We start from the raw sequence: 23811 nt of genomic DNA on the forward strand, positions 1-23811 counted from the left end.
GAGATAAGTCCATTTTTTCTTCGTTTGTTTTTGTTCAGTTGGTTTCTTTGTGTGTTTATTTGTACTTCCCAATGCAGAACCTCAGAGATTCACATGCATTTTGTCACTAGCCTACAGTTAGTAGACACATCTGGAACACTGAGTCAGCTTTGAAAGATTAGCTTCTGAGAGAGAAGGTTGTAACTTGCACATTACTAACCATATAAATTGATCTGCAGTGTTTTGAAGTAATAAAATTTGTGTGCTTTCAAACTGAATTAACCAGACATAAATATACACTAATAAATTTTCAGAAAAGGCAACCCTGGTAAATAACACTGAAGACAAATGGTAAGTGAAACTCCCTAATTTAATCTTTATTCATGCCAACCAGTGGTTTCCTCAGTCCACTCATTTAATATTTATGGTAAGTAATAAGCAAGGAAGGAACAAAATCTCTGAGATAAAGCTTCCAAATGTGTCAAACGCCTGAGGTGATTCACCCAAAGAGAGGAAGGTTTTGTTTGGGTTCACAGTTTTAAATGTGTCAGCCCATGGTTACATGTTTCCATCACTTTGAAGGAGAGAATCATGGTGAAGTATAAATCTTGAAGCAGCACTACCCACCTCACAAAGAGCAAAGAACAGGAGTGCAAGGGACTCATGCCCTCCAGTTGCCTTCCAAGGCACACCATCTGGCCTCCTTGGCTTCCCCTCATGAGCTTTTCCATGTGCAAAGATTCAGCTACTTCCTTGTATCATGCAGGCTGTTTGACAAGCCATCAACATATGGCATTTAGAGGACATGTATGACACAAACCTCACCAGAAGTCTGGTCTCAGCAAGCTGCTTGCAAAATACTCTCTGTAGCCCATCTCCATAGTCCTCAAATGGAGGAAAATGAAATATATTCAATTAATACCTAAGACAAGAAGAATGACTTTGAGAAGTTTAAAAAGGTAAATAATTCTATTTGAATCTGGATTAGAAAAGAAATGTTCACAGGGAGAAATCCAGATGCAGCTTAAATTAGGGCAGGGCTCCTTCATTTATTTTTAAAGTGATGATATCATTTATAATAAGTGAATCTGTCAATCTAAAACTTGAAATTACATTTTAAGGAAACACATCAAAGAAAAGTGGAATGGAATGAGACTCGAGTTTATATTTTGGTTCCTACTTTCTAGCTTGTTCTTGACTATGCTATTTAAAATCTTGCAGTCTCAAATCTTTGTTAATAAAATTTTCACAGTTATATATGTATAGTATATTATATTATATATTATTTAAATCATATTTCATTGGACAACTTGCTAATTCAATGTATTGTATATAAAGCAATTAATAAATAATAAATTTTCCTTGAAGACAGATATTTTAGTACCATAATTCACTGTGACCCTCAAAGAAGTGTTCAGGGGAGATCCTGTATTTCAAATTCTTTTCACATAAAAATCAGCTTGAAAGCTAAGCTATTATATCCATATTTACCTGATAGGCCAGTACCTCAACACAGACTGGCTAAGAAGATGGAAATGGGCAAAGTAATACCCACAAACGAACCTAGAGGTCACCTGCAAGAATTCTGTGGCTTACCCTAAGTGACAGAACAGTTCCCAATGAAGAAGACTAGATTACAAACCATATAGATTACAAACCATATAGATTACAAACCATATAGATTACAAACCATATACTGTAAACGTTCTTTTCCCCAAAGAACATGACACCGATGAAGTCTAAGCTAGTAACCTAACAGAAGGATTAGAAAAAAAAAATATCAGTGGGAAAGAAAGATTATTTTAAAGTACCAGAAGCACTAGAAGATCCCCCCAAACAAAAAGGGAGTGGTTTCATTAAAGCACAGTACAAAAATAAAGCTTGAGGCTGGAGAGATGGTTCAGCAGTTAAGAGTACTTGCTGCTCTTACAGAAGCCCAGGGTTCAATTTCTATCATCCACATAGTAGCTCAGTACTGTATACAACTCTACTCCCAAGAGATCCAATATCCCCTCCTGATCCCTAGCACTAATTATACATGTGGTACACAGACATACATTACAGGCAATACATTCATAAACATAAAATTAAATCAGTCTGTGAAAAGAGACCGAGATCATCACTACAGAAGAGGAAATGTTCTCCATATATGCAATCAAGATAGATCCCTAATTAGACAAACAAAAGAAACAGCAAATTTAAAAATGAAAATAATTAGTTGAACTGGTAGTATATAAAAAGATAAATATAATAAAAGTATAAAATAAGTTCTAGAGTTCTTTAGGGAAATAGCTCAGTATATTAGAAGTTGGAAAGCCCTGTCTCCTTCCTTAGAACTAAAAATGGAAAAGAAAAGGAGAAAACTTTAAAAGAAAAATAATGATGGGTTAGGGGTGGAAGGGAAAAAAAGGGAAAGTAAAGGAAGGGGAGTGGAGAGTAGGAAAGAGGAAGGAAGGGGAGGGGAGAGGAAGGCAAAAGGAAGGGAAGGGAGGTGAGAGGAGATGAGGTTAGGCAAGGGGAAGTGGTAAGAGAAAGAAAAGTAAAGGTAAAAGAAACAGAAAAGGGAGAGAAAATGCAAGGAAAGGGAGAGAAAGAACAATCACAAATTTAAGTGATATTTAGTAAGATTTAAATGAAAATGAGCACAAGGTGTGAAAGGTACACCTATGAGATGAGGAGAAACCTGGAGTTTCAGCTGAGAGCTTGACTTGTGAGCATCAGAGAGCAAGGGAGTTCTCAGGTGTTGCTAATGTGATGAGTATTACACCTATGCTTAGGAAACTATTTCTTTTTTTTCCTTCCTTCCTTCCTTCCTTCCTTCCTTCCTTCCTTCCTTCCTTCCTTCTTCTTTTTTTTTCCACCTCCAAGACAGGGTTTCTCTGTGTAGCCTTGGCTGTCCTGGACTCACTTTGTAGAACTGGATGGACTTAAACTCACAGTGATCTGCCTGCCTCTGCTTTCCTGAGTGCTGGGGTTACAGGAGTGCCACTGTGCCAGGCTGGAAAACTATTTCTTACTGTCTACCAAATTTATATCCCAAGCAAAAGCTCATGGTTATGGCAAGATACCCACATAAAATCATTATGGCATCTGGACATGTTAGCCTCTAACAGAATCTAATAGGAATAAACAACTAAAGTAATTAATTGTATCTTGTTTTGTCCTGTTTAGCTATCATCTTTCAGAGGCCTGATCCTTTCTAAAGAGGAAATAGAGGGGGAGTAGATCTGGGAAAAAGGGGTGGTGAAGGGCTAGGAGGAGTGCAGGGAAAAAAAACTCTAGTTGGGATGTATTGTATGAGAGAAGAATCTATTTTCAAGTTAAAAGAAGACAGAAAATGTCAGTCTATATTGGCATTATTTTTTGATATATGGAATGTGACAAGTTTAGGGATTCCGAACTGAATACGGTTTCTGACGATAAGCTGTAGGTACATAGTTTTTTTTTTTTTTTTTTCATATTAAATACCAGTTTGTAACACAGGACTAGAATTCATAAAAGATGTCCGAACCAAATCTATGTAAGCAATGAAATTAGCTTAGCTATGCTGAACAGAAAATTCCTCGTAGTGTTTAGACAAGATAGAAATCTATGTCAGGCTAATGAAGAAAACCTGTAGTCAAGTGGGTTCATATAAGCTCTGCCATACCACTTAGGACCTGTCCAGGCATCCTCTTTGTCACTGGGATGTGGCACTCTTTCAACAAAAATAAAATGTAAGCTGTGCCATGAAAAAAAAACTGCGCAGTGGAAAAATTCAGGAACAAAGAAATCACAGTCCTTAAGTTTTAAAGAGAATTCAACTAACCTCTAATATAATCTGTTTACCTCTCTTTGGCAAAGATTTAGTTGTATCCCATCAAATAACAAATGAGCCTTGGAAATGTAGTCCTTTTTTTCTTTGTGGTAACATGCAAAGCTGAAAACAACTTCCTGTTCTTTGATCAAAAATACAGAGACCGAAATAAAACATGTACTTGAGAGTTAGAAGTTAAGTCACTGGCATGCAATTACATTTTAAAGCATGGATACAAATGAACCAGAATAGGTGTTTCAGTTTTGAACTGGAATATTGGGATGACCAGTATATGCAGATGGGGGACCTTCAAGGAGCTTGAGTGAAAGACGAGAAGGGAGAGTAGCTTAGATGCTTCAGGATTGTGGGAGACAAGGGTGAACTCACGGAGTAGTAAAAGATGGAGAGTATATTGAGGCATATAACCAATTAATATTTATTAAGGCACCTTGGCATTTCTGGTAGGGCAAGACTTATGCAAATGTGAAAATCTTAAGTGAAGCCAAGTGGAGCACAAGAAATCAAATGAGCTGCACACCAGCGTGGAATTACAGGTTCTACAGTTTGGCAAATTCAAAGTGCTCTCCGGAAAATCTAACTAATGAATAATTTTTTGTTGTTTTCTATACAATAATTATTTAAACTATTTCTACTCCAGAGTCTCAATATGATGTGACTAGGTGGAACTGGACGTCATGAGCAATGGTAGCTGCTGTTTATTAGTTTTCTTCCACAAGAGGACTGGTCAACATTTGGTGTCACAACATTGCTGTTATTTAACTCTGCCTTGCTGCTCCCTGAAAGTTCAATCTAATTTAGAGGATTCAAAGGAGAAAGATTCATCCCTTTAAAAAGTAATTAAAAGCAAGACATCTCTTATTCACTGACTTATAAGTGGAGATTTGAGTTTCAGAAAAATACTGAGCTGAGGTAGGTAGCACTCATGCCAGTAAACACCACCATTACCTCTCTGAGGTCTGTCAAACCAGCTTTGTCCCAGTTAGAAGGGAAACGGTAATCCACTGGCAGCCTGCATTCTGAGCTCTTCAGTGCTGTCAACATCCATATTCTCTTAGAGAAATACATTTTTATCGTAAACTATTTGATTTAATTTTGTAACAAAAAGAGATTGATATGAACCCAGGTTGGAATATGAATTTAACAGCTTCAAAAACATTAATTATGCATAAGCATATAATATAGAAATTTTTTTGGTTAGCCAATTTGGAGGAAAAAAAAAAAACCTCAACCAAAGAGAAATGCAAATGAGAGAAACTTTCTGATTAGATTAGCTAAAGGCAAGCTCCCTCACATTCCACACAACTAAGAATTCTTCTGAGGATACAAATAGGCTAATTAAATAGGTAACACTGTGCTTCTTAATTACTCTCATCTCTACCGCCCCCCAAAAAAACTCATTATTTGAAATTTAACATTTCTTTCGCAAATAAAACATATACTTCCAACTTTATGTGATTAAATTAAGATAGAAGCATAACATTTATAGGTAAATTTGTATATGATAATTTCAAATACTGTGTAAACAGATGTGAGAACAATTTAAATATGATTCTTCCAAGATTTGGAAAGATTAAAAGCTCATTCATTGTACTGAAATTCAATAAATGATATAGCATTCTTCATTGTAAAGTGACTGGGGCCAAGAAGATGACTAAGTAGGTAAAAGTGCTTGCTGCTCAAGACTGATAACCTGAGTTCATTCTCTAGAGTCCCTGGAAGAAGAGAACCAATCCCGATCTTATAACTCCACATTACACCATGGCATGTGAGCATGTGCCTGCACACACACACACACACACACACACACACACACACACACACAGATACATAAAACCTGACAAAATGGAAACCAAAACATATAAGCAAAAGACTAATAAGACAAAAAAGACAGACAGAAAGAAAGAAAGAAAGAAAGAAAGAAAGAAAGAAAGAAAGAAAAGAAAGAGAAAAGACTCCCATGCGTCAAAAAATCTATACACACACCATTGAATTAATTTTGTGTTGGACAATTACTACTGGGGATGGGGCGTACCATGAAGTGTGATAAAAAAAGAATATATCTAGTACCAAATAATCATCCATGAAGACATATATATGAGTAGCATTATACAGTTTGAGCAGGATACACACACACACACATGCATACATAAATGTACACACACATATAAACACAAACATTTAATACAATTAATGAAAAGAGAGACCATGAATTTGCAAAAGAGCAAAGAAGAGTATATGGAAGGGTTTAGAGAGATGAAAGAGAAATTATGTAATTATATTATGATCTCAGAAATTAAAACAAAGAGGAAGTGTAAACAGTAATAATACATTTAGCACAGTCAAAGAGGAAAGGAATTAAGGAAATCTTTCTTTACATTTAAATTGTAAAAAGAAGTTAGGACTTCCTAATGTACCGAAATCATTACCATCAATGTATGTCCTTACTAAGTATACATAAAGGTCAGTGTGTTGAAATAATTCTGAAATATATGAAAATGTTTGTACCCTATAGAAAAAGAGTAACCAACAAGATGTATATTCTTCTTCTTCAGTCTTACAGCACAGTCATGACATCACCAATGTAGCATGCACATGAGCTCCATGTACTTATGTCTTCCAGGTCCTGACTAAGATCCATTTTTCTGTCATTAGTTTATATGCAGCTATAAACCAGGGATACATATATTACTTTAAATGTGTGGTATTCATACTGACACTAGAAACATTTTATTATTCCAGGGAGAGCCTCTCAGTTTTTAAGACAGGATCTTAGCATGGCATAGAAATTTGGAACTTGCTTGTTTAGGATATTCCTTTATTAACCAAAAAAAGATTATCTGTAAGCACTTAGTACAATGACTTAGGAAGGTTGGTGCTTATTTCATAATGCATATGTGTGTGTTAAAATGCATAAGGTTAGTAAGCAAATAAGTTGGTTTAGGTGATAACCATGTTGGTAAAATAATGAAATTCCAGCAGCCTAAAATTTATGGAGCACAGCAAAAAGGAGTGGGCTCTTTGTAATTATAGAATTTGCTTGCACAGACCTTGGCTTCTTCTAAGACCACCTCTTAGTTATTGAAGAGCTAACTGAAGTAAAAGAAACCTCAGTGAGCACAGGCAGGGAGCACTCCTGTCTCGGCGCCAGTTCTAGAAGTGCCTGTCACATTGAGAGGAGGCATCCTTAAGCCTTTTCACTCCCAGTTCACTGGAAATCAGATTCTGGCAAAAGACAACGAGCAGCTTTTAGAATGGGGATAATGACACAGCTTATTGCCAGTTCTACATCAGATTCATTTGATCAAACAATAACTAGATTCTTCTTTGCTTTTAATTTCTTTACTTTTATCTCATTGTCTGGCAACTCCTAGTGGACAGTAACGGTTTTGTTAATGTAAACAAGGAAGTCGGAAATATCCCTTCTGGCCACTCAACTCCCTAAATCAATGCTTTTCCTCCCATGACACACTCTTTAAAAACTACCCTATGTTTCTGCCAAAAACAAAACTACACTCAAAAGAAAAAAAATTAAAAGAAAAAAAAAAAAAAAACCTGAAAGCCTATTTTATAACCAGACAGTCCTGTCTTTATTTTAAAAGCCTTCTTGTCATCAGAGTGGCATGGTTATTTCCATGCCACTAATTTTACGTGTGGGACAAACTGTCTGATGATGGGAAAACATTTAATTTAGTGTCTAATGAGAAATCAACCTCAAAGCAACTCAGGGAGAAAACTCTAAAAAGAGCAGCCTCAGGTCTGCCTTCTGATGCATATTTTTCCCTTCACATTCACAGTGAATATGACTCTTTCTTTCTTTCTTTCTTTCTTTTTTGACTGTCTATTTCTTAATCTCTATACTTCATCTCAATGTTGGTCATCCTTGGAAATTTAGATGTTTTTAAGTTTTTAAATGTGTGTGTAAACACCTGTTCTAGATGCACATGCATTCATGTATGTGTGCAGAGGTTAGGAGAGGACATCAGCTGTGCCCCTCTAACACTGGGTGGCCACTCCTTTAAAGCAGATCTCTTTCTGAATCTGGGACTTGCATTTTATCAGCCACACTGGAAGCAATCCTCCTTCAGATCCCCTCAGAGTTGTTACAGCTGTGTGCAAGATGCCTCGCTTGTTATATGGGCATTGGGATCCGAACTCTAATTCTCATGATTGCTGTGAAGTAATTTCTCATCTCTCTGGCATGAAGAAGTACTTACTTTTAAATTCATACATGCTTTTTACCTATGTTTTCAGTGTTTCACAGCACATTTTACTTTTAGGGAACTCTCCCATTTATTTAGTGAGCACACTTACCTTTTGTCCCCATCTGTTCATGCATATGCAGATGTACACAGGCAAGAGCACCGCTTATTAATGAAACAAGAGCAGGAAATTTGACATATTGAAAAATTCCAATATCTATATGCAGAGAGAATGAATTTACTGAGCAAACAAATGACTTGCCATTATTTACTTTAAATTGAATTATAAGTGATTATCTTATTTTCTACAATATAGAAACATGCCTTCATAAAGGTGAAGGTCCCGATATCTACATTACTGTTACGGATTTGTGCAGATCCAATCTAATGAGATGATAATTTCCCTAGATCATAACTACATATGCAAAATAAGTTAGCTGTATTTGTATTACAGTTTCTGTATTTCCTAGAAGATTTTGTTCTCCATTAAGTCCAGACTTAGGATTTTTAGAATGGTAGCAGTGAGAATGTGGTGATTTGGGATCTAATATTGTTCTTTTATTCAAAGAACCCTAATTTTACATGCTCCTTGACTCACAGATATCACTCAAGGACAACAAAATCCTTGGCTGAGTGATTTCTCTGAAAGAGAAAGTTTGAGTTGATCTATTTTATCTAATATTTATGGTGTCATTTTATTTTTAAATAAACTTGACTCAATGTATATGACTGAAGTCAGTTATTGTCTCTAGTAGCTGCTAATAAAAAGCACAGTCCTTATCCAAATGAAGTAAGAGATGTCTCCTTGAGCTAATGTGAGTGACTTAAAGAATATGGCTCAGGATATCCCAAATAACATGAATGAATGTGGAAATGGTTTAATTAAAATTTATACATAACTATACAAAACAATAAGCACTTTTCAAATATGTTAGAGTGAATATCAGGTAGGTGGGTCACAGCAAACTATGGAAATCTCTGCCAAAGGTTTCAGACACTGTCTAATGAGGTGTCTGTGGTCTGAAACTTAGCTTTGGTGTTCATGGTCTGAAACTAAACATATTCAGATGATAATTACAAGTATGGTAGGTCAGAAGAAATGCTCGGTGAATACAATTAAGGGGACTAAAGATAGCCTAACTTATAATTAGGACCTGGCTCTCTGACACTTCAACTTTTCACACTTACAAACTTCTAATCAGCACTGTAGAATATTTAACATAGATGCAGTGTTAGTTGTTGTTGTTTTGTTTGTTTTTTTCTGGGAATTGTTCACAAAGACTGCACTTATTTTAAAACATAAACACTAAAGCATGTTCAAGACCTCCACGTGTTGCAAAATTGTAACAAAAAATTTAACAGATTTATTTTCAAATCACTCATGAAATACACAAGTTCTGAGAATCTCTAATGGCTTTGAAAATGAACACGGCATAGCTAAAAAAAATATTCCTATCTGGATGTTTTCATAGTTTGCTATTTCATATTAGAATTAGTAAGGTTTATGTATTTGTTCATAATATTAATAAATGGTACAACTTGAAAGGCAGTTTGTACAGAGCAGAATGCCAACAATGTGTTATATATCTCAAGAAGCTAGAAGAAGGATGATGTCATCTCAGAAAAAGAGCAATTTCTTGAGTATCATGATGTGTTTAACCTAATTTAAATATCAAAGAATATATAAAGGCCATATCATCACTTGACAGTCTGTAAATACTTACAATTTTTATGTTTAGGTATCAGCTAAAATAAATTTAATTTAAAAATACAACTAGGGCCGGGAGATATCTCAGTGGCTGTGAATACTTGCCATGCAAAGATTATGAAGTCAAATCAGATGCCTCGTGCACATGTGGAAGTCCTGAAGTGCTAGCTCACCTGCAAGCCCATCACTGGAGAGTGGCAGTAGGCAGTAGAATTGCTGGACAGCCAGTCTAATGCATCAGTGAGCCCCAGGTTCAGCAAGAGTCCCTTTCTAAGGGGAATAATGTGGACACTGACAGAGTAAGACAACAAGCATCTTCCTCTGTCCTCTACATATGCACATAGGGGTATACACACACATAGGCACCCTATATGCACACTGTATATACATACATATGTGCACAACTACTAACAAACTACATGTACATGCATACATACACACAAATAAAAAGGGGACCTATATGTTTAAAAATCATAATGTGAAAATAAGATAAACGTTTAATTTACTTAATGTGTTAAAATGGATAAACAAAATACAGAGAAAAGAAAACAAATCATAAACCAAAAACACATCCAAGAAAGCATAAACCATACAATGAAAAAAAGACAGCATCTTAAACAAATGGTGCTGGTCTAACTGGATGTCTACATGTAGAAAAATGCAAATAGAAACATATTTAAAACCCTGTACAAAACTAAAGTCCAAGTGGATCAAACACCTCAACATAAAATCTAAAAGGTTAGAAGAAAAAGTGAGGAAAAGCCTAGAACTAATTGGCAAAGGAGAAAACTTCCTGAACAGAACATCAACAGCACAGGCTCTAAGATCAACAATCGACAAAAGGGACCTCATGAAACTGAGAAGCTTCGGTAAAGTAAAGGAGACTGTCATCAGAACAAAACGACAGCCTACAGACTAGAAAAGGATCTTTACCAACCTATATCTGACAGAGGGCTAAAATCCAGAATATATAAAGAACTAAAGAAGTTAAAAAGCAACAAATCAAGTAACCAATTTAAAAAATGGGGTACAAAACTAAACAGAACTCTCTGTAGAGGAATATAGAATGGCAGAGAAACACTTAAAGAAATGCTCAATATCCTTAGTCATCAGGGAGATGCAAATCAAATGACCCTGAGAATTCACCTTACACCCATCAGAACAGCTAGGATTAAAACCTCAAGTGACATTACATGCTGGAGAGGATGTGCAGAAAGGGGAACCTTCCTCACTGCTGGTAGGAATGTAAACTTGTACAACCATTTGGAAATCAATCTGGTGCTTTCTCAGACAATTGGGAATAGAGCTTCCTCAAGATCCAGGTATACCACTCCTAGGCATATATCCAAAATATGTTCAAGTACACAGCAAAGACTTTTTTTTCAGCCATGTTTGTAGCAGCTTTATTTGTAATAGCCAGAACCTACCTGAAAACAACCCAGATGTCCCTCAACGGAGAAATGGATACAGAATTTGTGGTACATTTACACAATGGAATACTATTCAGCAGTTAAAAACAAGGAAATCATGAAATTTGTAGACAAATGTGGGAACTAGAAAAGATTATCCTGAGTGAGGTATCCCAGGAGCAGAAAGACACACATGGTATATACTCATTTATAAGTGGATACTAGACATATAATATAGAAGAAACCTACAAAAATTTGTACACCTAAAGAGGTGAGCTAGAAGGAAGACCCCTGGGTAAGATGATCAATCCTCACTCAGAAAGGCAAACAGGATGGACCTTGGAAGGAGAAAACAGGAAACAGGACAGGAGCCTATCACAGAGAGTCTCTGAAAGACTCTACCCTGCAGGGTATTCAGGCAGATACTGAGACTCATAAATAAACTTTGGGCAGAGTGCAGGGGATCTTAGGAAAGAAAGGGGAGACAGTAAGACCTGGAGAGGACAAGAGCTACACAAGCATAGCACAGAACCAAAAATTCTGGGCACAGGGGTCTTTTCTGACACTGAGACTCCAACTAAGGACTATTCATGAATATAATCTAGAACTCCTGCTCAGATGTAGCCCATGGCAGCTCAGTATCCAAGTGGGTTTCCTTGTAAGGGGAACAGGGACTGTCTCATGAATTCTGTGGCTGGCTCTTTGACTGCCTCCCCCTGATGGGGGAGCAGCCTTGCCAGGCCACAGAGGAGGACAATGTAGCCAGTTCTGATGAGACCAGATAAGCTAGGGTCAGATGGAAGGGGAGAAGGACCTCCCCTATCAGTGGACTTGGAGAGGAGCATAGGAAGAGATAAGGAAGGGGGGGCAGGTTTGGCATGGAAGGGGGAGGGGCTACAGCTGGAATACAATGTGAATAAACTGTAATTGATATGAAAAATAAATATTTAATTAAAAAATGAATACTGCTTGCTTTGCAGACATAACAGTATGAGGTTCTATGTGGAGAGTTCTCCAATCCTCTTGTATGTACACCTTTTGTATGTACAAGGAACTGGGATTATGTGGAAGGAGAAGGAAGTGAGACATTTAAATTTTGCAATATAGAAGAAAAAAAGTAAGAAAAACATCAGTGCATAAAATCCAACCTGTGTGTCTGAATCTGATCTACTCCTGCCTATGTTTTCTGACTGTCTGCCTCCCAGTGGCTTTCGTGAAACCTTTTCGAATGTTCGGTCATCTGGAAGGACAGAGGCACCGTGTGTGTGCCCAGAGGCAGAGCTTCTTCTCTTGAGATGCCACCCTTCAGTTCTCAATCATCATATCAAAGTTCATTCTCTTCTGTTTGTTTGTTTGTTTGTTTAATCATATAACTTTATTACCTCAAAGTTCTCAGCCTGTGTGTCAGGGGACATAAAGTATTTAACTTTATGCTCCCCGTTTTTAACATTCCCAGTGGTATCAGAACTCAAGGTAATAAATCAGCAGGGACTATGCTATTATAATGGGCCAACTAAATCATATTTGATTGTAACTTTTAAACAGACAGTGACACAAACAGGAGAAGAAACTGTCACTGGTGATGGGTGATTGCTTTACATTCTCTCTTGGCTTATGTCTGCTGACTGGTGAATATTCTTTCTCTATTCACTTTCAAAAGTAGTCAAGGTTTCTAAATATGTTTCTTTTTTCATAAAAACCTGATATTTAAAATATATCTGAATAATAGACACAGATTGTGTGTGAGCAACTTATTTCTCTTCCTTCTTTTCTGTTTCACTTTCCTTTTTTATTTCTTCTGTTTTGTTATTTTAATATTATGAGATTTTAATGTTATATAATGTTGTATCTATAATAATACAAAACATACAGTAGGAAGCCAGGGCTGAGGGTTGTAGGTTAAAGGTAAAGTGCTTTCTTGGCTTGTATGGAGTCCTGTGTTAAAAGCCAAGTCCAGGAGAAATTAATGAAGCAGTTAATCACTTGAAAAACTATTACTGCCCCCCTACTGTAATACACGGAACTCTGCTGCCTACAACTCACTGGGTAACAGCACCTCCTTCTCAGGTAGAAAAGGTTGTACAGAGGCATCTGACCATAACGGAAGTCCAAAGAGACAGGGCAAACAGCAATTGTTTAAGACTCTCCTGCAGGCATGCTAGGCAGATGCTAAACACCATAACTTTACTATTTCTTGTCTAAGTAAGTGACAAGTATCAAACTAAAAACATTGTAAGTCTGGTTACATTTTTGGTTTGACAAGTCAAGATTGTCCTCATTTTTACAGACAGCCTGAAAATGACAACAAAAATTAAGGTTTTCTTAAAGTCATAGCAGAGCTTATGCTCCTTACCATTCCCATACTTTGAGCATGAAGAATAATATTACATTTGGTTGCTCACTTACAGTAAGAAACACAATACCTACTGCTTACCAAGAGAGATTAAAAAAAATTCAATTTCTAACTCTGGTGTTCTCATATTAACATAGTTTGATTCTGCCATGCTGCTGAAAGAACTATGATATATTTCTGATTCCCATCATCACATAATATATTGATAATGATAATAATCATAAAGATTCAAGGAGCACCTTAAGTAATCAAGTGACATATTCTGGGTTAAACATTTTCCTCATGCATGACATTTCTGACATGAATGTAACCATATGTGTCTTGTTCAGTCATATACTTAATCAAATAAAGAATAAGAAGCAGATCACCATGAAAATTCCATTGTTGAGATTTCCAGTCAACAGATAACTAGGTCAGAACTCAGGCATGTCAGAAATGTCAACCACGTTTTCCTAGAGCTTCTCCTTGTTTAGGCTTATTCTCCCCTTACTGTGAACATCAGTTTAACTCTAGCCTTTCCAGGATCTCAGCCCCTAATTACATACATGTAGGGAAATGTCACATAGCAAAGTTAATTAGCAAAAAAAGGGGAGAATTTTTGTTGAAATTTTATTAAAAGACTATCAGTTTCATCCCACTCCTCTGTATCGAGGTCAAAAGGAGGGACTTACTTTCAAGGGAGACTGTGCTAAATTGTGAGGAATCAGTACCATTCTCTTCATCTCCCTCTGCCTCCAAGGTCAGCAGCTTCAGGCGAGAAAGGTGTTCTAGGAGTGATTCCCAGGACAGCATTTTTCTTTATGGAGTGTCTCATATCAGAAATGCTCACATTTTTTCCTTTATGGATATTACTTATTTTGAGAGTTTCCTGATTTCCAGAATAGCTGTGAAAGGCACAGGGTTAAGCCTGGATTTAAGAAACATGTCTGAGATTTTGTAATACATAATACTATAAACATTTACTTGTTACATAGTTATGTGTTTTATTGGTGGTCAAACCCATATGGAATTTTTTTGCTCATGCTCTACAAAGTAAAATTAAACCATTCTTTCCACAATATTTTGAAGTTCTATGATAAAAATCAACAAAACTTAGACAAATGGGAAAGTCTGAATTTGTGTGATTTGTTTCACAGATCTGTTTATACTTTATGGTAAAAATGTAGCTTACTTATGAATCTTCTTTTCCAAAAGCACTTTAATTTTTGTATTTATTTCTCATTTAAACACTTGTCTTATTCTTTCTACCCAAGACTATCTGCCCAGAAACTTTCAGGATAACTTTATATTTTGAGAGTATAAACAGTTACAGCTGAGTTACAGACAGAGGAATATCCAAGCTTCTGGTCGGTGGTGGTCGTACACATTTTAAATCCCAGCATTTGGGAAGCTGAGGCAAGTGGATCTCTGTGAGTTCTAGGCCAACCTGGTCTACACAGTGACTTCCAGGACAGCCAGGGCTACACAGAAAAGCCCTGTCTCAAAAAACCAATAAATAAACAATTATGTAATTAATTTAAAAATAATATCCAAGGTTCATAATATCTATATGATACATGTGATATATGTGACTCAGGAGGTCACATAATAAAGATGTTGTCACTGCTTGTCATACCAATAAGACTGTATAGTGTGTGTGTGTGTGTGTGTGTGTGTGTGTGTGTGCAGGTACATGACCGTTTGAACTAAAATTGTCTTCGTTTAAGAAAATGAAGAACACATTTCCAGAATGCATTTCCTAACATTACCTCAAAAAGACCAAGCCAAATAAATTTTCTTTGTAAGTTAGCCCTGCCCTGTGATTGAAATTTTAAAATTCAAATATTTGTAACTCTAGTTCAAGGGGATCCAACACCCTCTTCTGGCCTCCGTAGGCACTGCATGCAGGTAGTGAAGAGATGAGAGAAAAATAAATGAAATGTTTAAGAAGAGAGAGATACCACAAAGGGCCTCTGAAAAGCTCTACCCATCAGGTATCAAAACAGATTCTGAGACTCAGAGCCAAACTTTGGGCAGAGTGCATGGAATCTTATGAAAGAAGGGGGAGATAGTAAGACCTGCAGGGGACAGGAGCTCCACAAGGACAGGAACAGAACCAACAAATCTCCGCACAGGGGTCTTTTTGAGACTGTTACTCCAACCAAGGACCATGAATGTAGATAACCTAGAACCCTTGCACAGATGTAGCCCATGGCAGCTCAGTTTCCAAGTAGGTTCCCTAGTAATGGGAACAGGGGCTGTCTCTGACATGCATTCAGTGGCTGTCTCTTTGATCACCACCCCGTCCCCACCCTGAGGGGGGAGCAGCCTTACCAGGCCACAGAAGAGGACAATGCAGCCAGTCCTGATGAGACCTGATAGGCTAGAGTCAGAGGGAAAAGGAGCAGGACCTTCCCTATCAGTGGACTTGGGCATGGGAGGAGAAGAGGAAGGAAGGGTGGAATTGGGAGGGGATGAGGAAGGAGGCTACAGCTGGAATACAAAATGAATTAACTGTAATTAATAAAAAGATAAATTTTAAAAGACGAGAGAGATAACTTGTTTTTAACACACTTGTATGGTAGGGTCTTTTTTTAAATTTTCTTAGCTTAGATGAAAATTTGAAATTACTGACTTATAAAACTCCTTACCAACTATACCTTATTTTTAAAAGCACTGTTAATAAAATTGACTATATAATCCAAAACCATCTTTCAATCTGAGAAATTATAGATGTTAAAAAGTTAAATATCCAGCAATTCAGATCATCTTTATGCAAGTGAATGCTACATGGAGTCTGTAGGTTTAAACATTACTTTTCTTTCTTTCATACTCCCCAGTTTAATGCATGTGTGTCTTGTAAAATTAGATGCTTCTCTGGGCATTATGACAGAAAAGTGAAAGGATGTATTCTGGGAAAATCAGCAATTGTCACTTTGCTATTAAATTAGCAACAGTAGCCAAATACCCCAAATATACTCATGAACAAGATGTAACCCCAGATTTTTGTCAGAATCTTAAAACAGACTGTTGGCTCTTAATCCACAGTGCATCAGGAGCAAGAATTGTTGTCTGTTAAGCAAGAATCTCCCCTATGATCCCTGACACTACATTTGGTCAGAAAAAGACTAGGAATTGGGGGGAAATATACCCAAAAAGACACAGTTGCAGGTGGCTGAAATTTATAGACTTAGAGACTGGGTCCAAAGTCCGAAACTGCCTCAACTGTGTTGATCTCTAGAGAAAAGCTTGCTGTCACCTGCAACTTTACTTCTTATGGGCAAGGGAACTATAATTCTATTTATTTGTTTTCACCATTGTACGCCACTGTGTTCTTTGAAACCACAAAAGATGTTCTTCTCAGGAAACATCTTGATTTGTTCTATTCAATCTTTGTTCCACATAGAGTGTTGATTGTCATTATGTTTTAACATTTTCTTGTTATTAATGTTTCCCAACAATACATTCATATGTATAATTTATACTTTATCACACTGGTTGAGGGGGTCTTTCAGACATATATCCATGACTAACATTGATTCCTGTTCTCTCAGAATGGAGCAATTTCATCACATTAGCTTCAGTGCATATTTTTACTTTTTGCTTAGTTATAACAGTTAAATAGAATACTATTATGTTCCGTAACATCCAGAAAATGGTAAGGCAACACTAAAAGATAAATTCAAATGCGTCTGCATTTTGAAGCAGACACTTTTAAACTTGTGTTTTACTTATTTGTTCTTAATTTTGAGAATATTAAATACTGGTCAGCAAAGGAATGAGAAGAAAAATAAATGAATGTTAAATAATGGTACAGTACTGTAATATTAAATGTCAATGAATATGAAGATAATAAAAATATTTTAGTTCAACAATGAACCATCTCTCGTACAAATTGAATGTTTTAATGTACCATTAGATTTATTGTATACATTTAAATTGAAGGAGAATTTACATTTTTCCACAGGAGAGCAATATAAATTTAAAACATGGCAATATGGTGTTACGAAAGGCTTTTAACTGATTTTCATGGTTTGAAGCAAATCTTTGATTATCATAGACTTCTATTATTTGCACGTAGCCTTTGAAATCATATCATAATCTCCTGTGAAAAGTGCACAAAGTAAAGCAGTTTTTGTGCCTGCTCAGTTAATAGTTTCTGTTGGATAAAGAAATAAATCCTTAGAGAAATTGATGACCATTGTTTTTTGTTTGTTTGTTTGTTTGTTTGTTTGTTTTTTGTTTGTTTTTTGTTTGTTTTTTAGCAAATATCCAGTGTGGGTGCTATTCAATTCAAAACATCTTTATGTACTAATGACTTGTTGGGACTCTGCTGTAGGCCTTTACATGTATTTTACATGTGTCTGTTCACAACAAGACTTATTTGATCATCACATTTCCATTGACCTTTGGAAAAAAAATACTTTTAAAGGACTTCAAAGAAGTTAAGTAGTTTGGTGAAGCTCAGACGTTCAAATAAGCAAGGGACTGAGAGTAACTCGGTTCAGCTCCTAAGGCTCCAGACTGTGCCACATTATCTGCCACAGTTAAAAAAACATCAGAAGTGAGAAGATGTGTTACTCATTCCAGAAACCACAGTTTACATTCTGAATTACTGAGTATATTTCAGAAGGAAACATGATTCTTTTTCTTTGTTAGTTTACAAAAAAAAATCAATAAATAAAAGCTAAAACAAAAAGACTAGAAACGTCACATACTATAACTATAACATTAAAGAATCTTTCTTTGGTTATGTTTTCTTTTTGATTCATTTTATTTTCCTGGATCAAATAAATTTTGTAATCATAAAATAAATACATTTGATTTTCAAATTTTTCAGTGTAAAAGTTTTCAAAGCATCCTTCAAGAAAGTAGTATAAAATAAAGCATGAATGTTTCAACAAAATAATTTGCATTTTTAAAAGACTGATTTACAAAAATATACAAAATTGACACCAGTATTTGCATTGCTTAAAAAGTGGTCAACCTCTTGTTTTCCTTTTGTGTTAATCTCTGGTGAACTGATGGAGGACAAACTAATTTAACTGGTAATTTCCAATAATAGATGAATGTGAGTTGGCTTCTTCTTGGACATACATTACTTATCTCTTTCCATGTTTCTTCCTTAAAATCTATTATTCCCATGGCAAACATATCTCACAAGGCTAGTTGACTGTTTATAATCCTTCCCTCTTACACAAAAAACTACATCTGATTCAGTGATTAAAAAAAAAAGAGAGAGAAGATAAACCTCTTAGATTCCTTATAACTAAATTTATTGATATACTAGCTGTTTTTTAACTAGGGTAGGATTAGAAGATCTGGAGAAAATAGGAGCTCCACAAGTACCAGATATATCTGGGTACAGGAGCTTGTCTGAGACTGATTCTCCAACCAAGGACCATGTTTGGATATAACTTAGAACCCCTGCTCAGACGTAGCCCATGGCAGCTCAGTATCCAAGTGGGTTCCCCAGTAAGGGGAACAGGGACTGTCTCTGGCATGAACTCTGTGACTAGCTCTTTGACCTCCCCCTCAACCCCTGTGGGAGGAGCAGCCTAGCTAGGCCAGGACATTGCAGCCAGTCCTGGTGAGACCTGATAGCCTAAGGTCAGATGGAAGGGGAGTAGTACCTCCCCTATCAGTGGACTTAGAGAGGGACATGGGAGGAGATGAAGGAAGGTGGGATTGGGAGGGAATGAGGGAGGGGACTACAGCTGGGATCCAAAGTAAATAAACTGTAATTTAATATAAAAATACAAATTTAATTTAAAAAAGAACTGACATCAGATTAAGACATGAGTTATACATAACTAAATTCAAACACTTTTAAATATTCTCTACTAGCTTCACCCATTCAAATAGGCTTTGGAAATACCATGAGGTGGGGTGGGTATGTTGGCACATGCCTTTGATATCAGGCCTCAGAACACAGAGGCAGAAGGAGTTTGGATATAGCCTGGTCCACTCAGTGAGTTTTCCAGGCCAGCCAGGCAATGTAGTGAAAGCATGCCTCAAAAATCAAAATAAATTTCAAATATCATGAAATAGTGAAATGAACCTGAGTATAAATATCAAAATACCTGGGATTTGAAAGGTAGTTTCATGAGTTGCTTAACATATAGTCATCCTTTCTGGCCTTGTCTAAAATGTATGGAAGATTATATCTACAGAATCTGGGAAGTGCAAATAAATCTGTACTGATTTAAAACTATTAGTTACAGTCATCTAAATATATCCAAAATTCAATGAATCAAAGCACTGTAGAGTATGCAAAAGCACTAGCCCATTTAAATAGGATTGTGCAGAAAGGAAAGTTTTTCTGTATGATAAGTTTTACTAACAAGCCAATGAAACAGAAGTGTTACTTTTTTATTAAAGTATTCATTTTACTCTGTGTTATGATTTATTGTTGTAATTATAATTATTAATGCAATTCTGAAGCCACTTTGGATGTTTTTCCCACGGAGCCTGTCTCTAAGATTGAATCAAATGATTCAAAACAAAGCTGTATGGCTTGTCACCTCAATGACAATTTGAGTCATCTTATTCTCTATAAGATCAAGAGACTTCCCCTAAGAAAACAATTTATACTTCCTTAGCAAATGCTAGGACTATGCCCGCTTTCTATCTGTGTCAAGTCACTGAAATCATGCCACTGGGGAAGAGGTGGGGTGTCTTTCTGAATTTCTCTCTTGCTCATATAAACTTAATCAAGACTTGCAATTAATTTTTGAAATTGTTCTATATCGACCCTAGTGTTTGAAGCTTCATTTTCTGCCTCTGGGTCCCATCAGTAAAATCCACACATCTCCCTGTTAGCGGAGCAGCTGGCTTTTAAAATCTGATGTCTTGTAGTTCTTATTTACAATCCTAATCACATCATTGATTTCAGTAATCTTTTAGTAACAGTGTTTATTAATGCTGTCAAAGGCAAAAACTAGGATTCAGTGTGTATGTGTGTGTTTAAGTTTCCTTTTTCTTTCTTTCCTTCTTCTTTAATGATACTAAGTTAATTAAGATGAAGCTTAGTAATGTGACTCCAGAGGCCTCTGTTGATTAGCAGCATCCTTTGGTTAAGTATGAAACCCAGCAAAGGCATACCAAAAGCACACTTACCAGAAACACTCAGTCTAAAGTTAGAAAGAGTTAAAGGAAAATGCTGCCAATAATTGATAATTACAACCCAAATGTAACTAAACATTTTAACTTTTCCTACTCAAAACACTATTACCATATAAAAGTGTAATTTGAGGCAGCTCGTGAGATGTATTTTGTTTACAGAGACTTCTCTAAAACAAAAAATACTAAGCTTCATGACCAGTTCATTAGCTCACATGTGTCTCCAATATACTAAAGAATTGTTTTTATCACAAAAAAAGAAATAAAGAGAACGAGAACATGGAGAGACTAAGAGACATATTAAAAAAAACCAGACTTTCAGTTTCTAGTACAATGAGGAAAAGGGGTAAGACGAGGTAACAAATTTTCTTTTTTGTGTATGTGTGTGTTCAAAAAAAGGGACATGAGGCAATAAAAACTGCCATTTTTAAGTCAGAGCTGTTGCTTCATCTTTTGAAAGAAGATGGAACAGCATAAATATTTAAAGGTTGTTTACTTCTACAAACAATGTGTAAATATATGACAGAAAATGTTTGTCTGGAGTTCATTGCTCCTCCCTCTCCAAACCGAGGGAAATTATATACCATTATATACTGGGCACCACTACCGAAAACTATAGTGCTATAAAAATATCCCTGATCAATTTTTCTTAGAGTAAAGAGGGTATAGTATCTGCACCGAAAAGATATTATTAGAGAATGATATCTGAAGCATTAGGATGTATAATTCATGTTGCTTTCATTTGCTCAGACCATTGTAAAATCCATAAATCATTTTCTTGCTCATGTATCGCTTAAGTGCAATTTGTCATTTTGCATTAGAGGCCTGCTTCAGCCCATCAGTGCTTTTAATTCACTGTTTAGAGTTTAACAAAATACTGGCCCTGTCCAATGAATAGAAAGACACTGCAATGTGAAACCATGCCAATACTTACTAGGTTAAACCAAATACAGACATACATTTCTATTTTGAGCACCAAGACAGCGAAACTTAGTGGACTATGCTGGCCTCAAGAGTAAGGGCTTCCTGCTTTGGACTCTGTTGGTTTCAGAGCCTTAGACGGTTACTAGTCACTGCAGAACCTATAGCAGCAGCACAGTAGACACAAAACAGACCATCGCCAAACGCTCTAATCCTCACCCTTTGCTATCAGTGAGCAGAGCTATCACTGTGCCTGTGCGCTTAGCTCCAAAGACTTGCTTGCCTTTTAAATTGTGTTAATCTGGTGCATATGTACCTATTTCTTGATTTCCACAAAACGTGCAACTACACCAGATCCTTGGTATTTACACTGTGAGTTGGACTCCAGAGCAGCATATCTAGCTCAATCCTGGTCCTACCAAATGTTTAAAATCTTCCTCATTACTGTACTTAAAGGAATCCTTCCTTACAATTTCTTACAAAAATGACAAAACCTCAGCTTTTTCTCTCAAAGTTCTGAGCAGAGTACAATAATAAGAGGATTTTAGGCCTGATTGCTTTGGAGTCATATTAAATCACAGCAAACACTCGCTTACTCAACAGCTAGTTAACAAACCTGTCTCTCCTGCCCTCTGCAGCAAGAGGTGGTAAACAAGAAAGCAACCCTAGTATTTAGTTTCCATGCTTTTGGAGACCCTCCTGCTCCCTCTTACTTCTCCCTCACTTCGAGTCAAGAAAGAAAGAAAAAAAGAAAAGAAGAGAAGAGAAAATTAAAAAAGATTATGTTTTAACACATTGAGACACAACCCAAGATTTTCATACAAAACTGATTTTTTTTTGTAATCTCTTCCCAAATGATTAAACGTGTCTCCCCCCCCCCCCACACACACACACCCCAGTCCTTACATGCAATTTGTCGTGGCACAGACAGCTGGCGCTCCTTGGCCTTAGAGGCTGTGGGAGGAAAATTGCAAGCATGTTTGCTTCTCCCACAGCACATCAGTAATGCCCGGGGACAAAGTACACTGCACTTCAAAGAAGCAGCCCCTCCCCAGACTGCTGTGTCTCTGTGACTCCACTAAATACTTGGATTCAAAGGAAGGTGGAAAAGAGAAGATTGGGAGGGGTGGAGGGGAAAGGTATCTGCTTCATTGCTACTAAGACAGAAAACATACATGTTAGGTTCAAAAGGCATTTTTTGAAGGAAAAACTTAATTACTATTTTTGAATTAAAAAAAATCACAGGATTGGTTTCTTTCAAAGACCTTACTATAAGGCTCAGCCGCAATTATTGCACGTGAACAAACTGTTCTTGCGTTCTCCCTTGGATGGAGCTTTACCAGGGAGGGCAGAGGGCCTGGATCGCTTTTATTTGCCTAGGAAGACCCCATTGTCATCCTTACAGCGATGGCACCTCAGAGACCAAGAGTCGGCGAGGCCAGACCCGTGGAGGAGCATGGCTTTGCGTTGCTGGCGACACCGGCCTCTGTGACCCTCAGAATCCATCATAGTCCCCAACAGGCGAACCCTAAGGAAGGCAGGCTCCATAGTAAAATTATCTAGCTTGCCCTATGCTACTTTCGCCGCTAGGAGACGCCTGTAACCCACGTTTCTGGAGATGGTCCCCATTCAAACACAGCTGCCACCAAAAAAAAAAAAAAAAAAAAGGCAGCTCAAGTGTTACAGTGGATGCACTGATTATTTACAGGGAAATCTGGCCATCTCTCCACGTTCTTATCTCCAAACTCGCTGGCTTTCTGCAAATGCCCTAAGTCAGCTCAAACTTCAAGCTCCTTTTGGAGATACAAACCCTCTCCCGCAGCACATCTGCTTCTGCACTGTCATTCCGCAGCATGTCTCTCACATGTAAACATGCATGCACAAAATGTTCCGTTCGTACAAATAAACACATTAAAACATTACCGTCGTGTTTTAATTTTTTTTTTTTAAACAAGGCTCGGGGTTTCTGATGAGTCAGCTTGGGGAGCTGGAAAAATTGCGTTTGAATGCTGTAGATCTGAGGGGAGGGGGAGGGGCGGGAAGCACAGATGGCCACAGTGTATTAATATTCGGGTTCACTAAGAGCCCCTTTTCATTGATCCACAGGTCCTCTTTCTGCTCTGCCTCTCCATTCTCCGCCGCAGACGTGACGCTAAAAATCATTTTAAACTGCAGCGGTTTGAGCTTGGTTTTGGCCGATGGTCAATTCACTGCAGCTGGAAAAGGCTTAGCCATGTTTGCTGGCTCCTTTTCCAGCTACCCGCCTAAAGGTAGAACCCATCTCTCAGCAACAGCCAAGTGCTATGGGCAGGGGAACAGGCCGT

General features: G+C 37.0%; 1 long non-coding RNA gene across 9 annotated transcripts in view; it reads right to left on the minus strand.

Annotated features, from left to right (window-relative positions):
* LOC132652469 (uncharacterized) overlaps positions 1 to 23811 on the minus strand; it is a 92692-nt gene that overhangs the window by 67223 nt on the left and 1658 nt on the right. For 2 of the 9 annotated variants that reach the window (XR_009590103.1, XR_009590101.1), the window contains exon 2: positions 14137 to 14349. The exons of the other annotated variants lie outside the window; for them this stretch is intronic. This is a non-coding gene — a long non-coding RNA (uncharacterized LOC132652469). The remainder of the gene's footprint in view (positions 1 to 14136; positions 14350 to 23811) is intronic. 9 annotated transcript variants of the gene reach the window in all.

Source organism: Meriones unguiculatus, chromosome 2, assembly GCF_030254825.1.
Source record: "Meriones unguiculatus strain TT.TT164.6M chromosome 2, Bangor_MerUng_6.1, whole genome shotgun sequence".
Lineage (NCBI taxonomy): Eukaryota > Metazoa > Chordata > Mammalia > Rodentia > Muridae > Meriones > Meriones unguiculatus.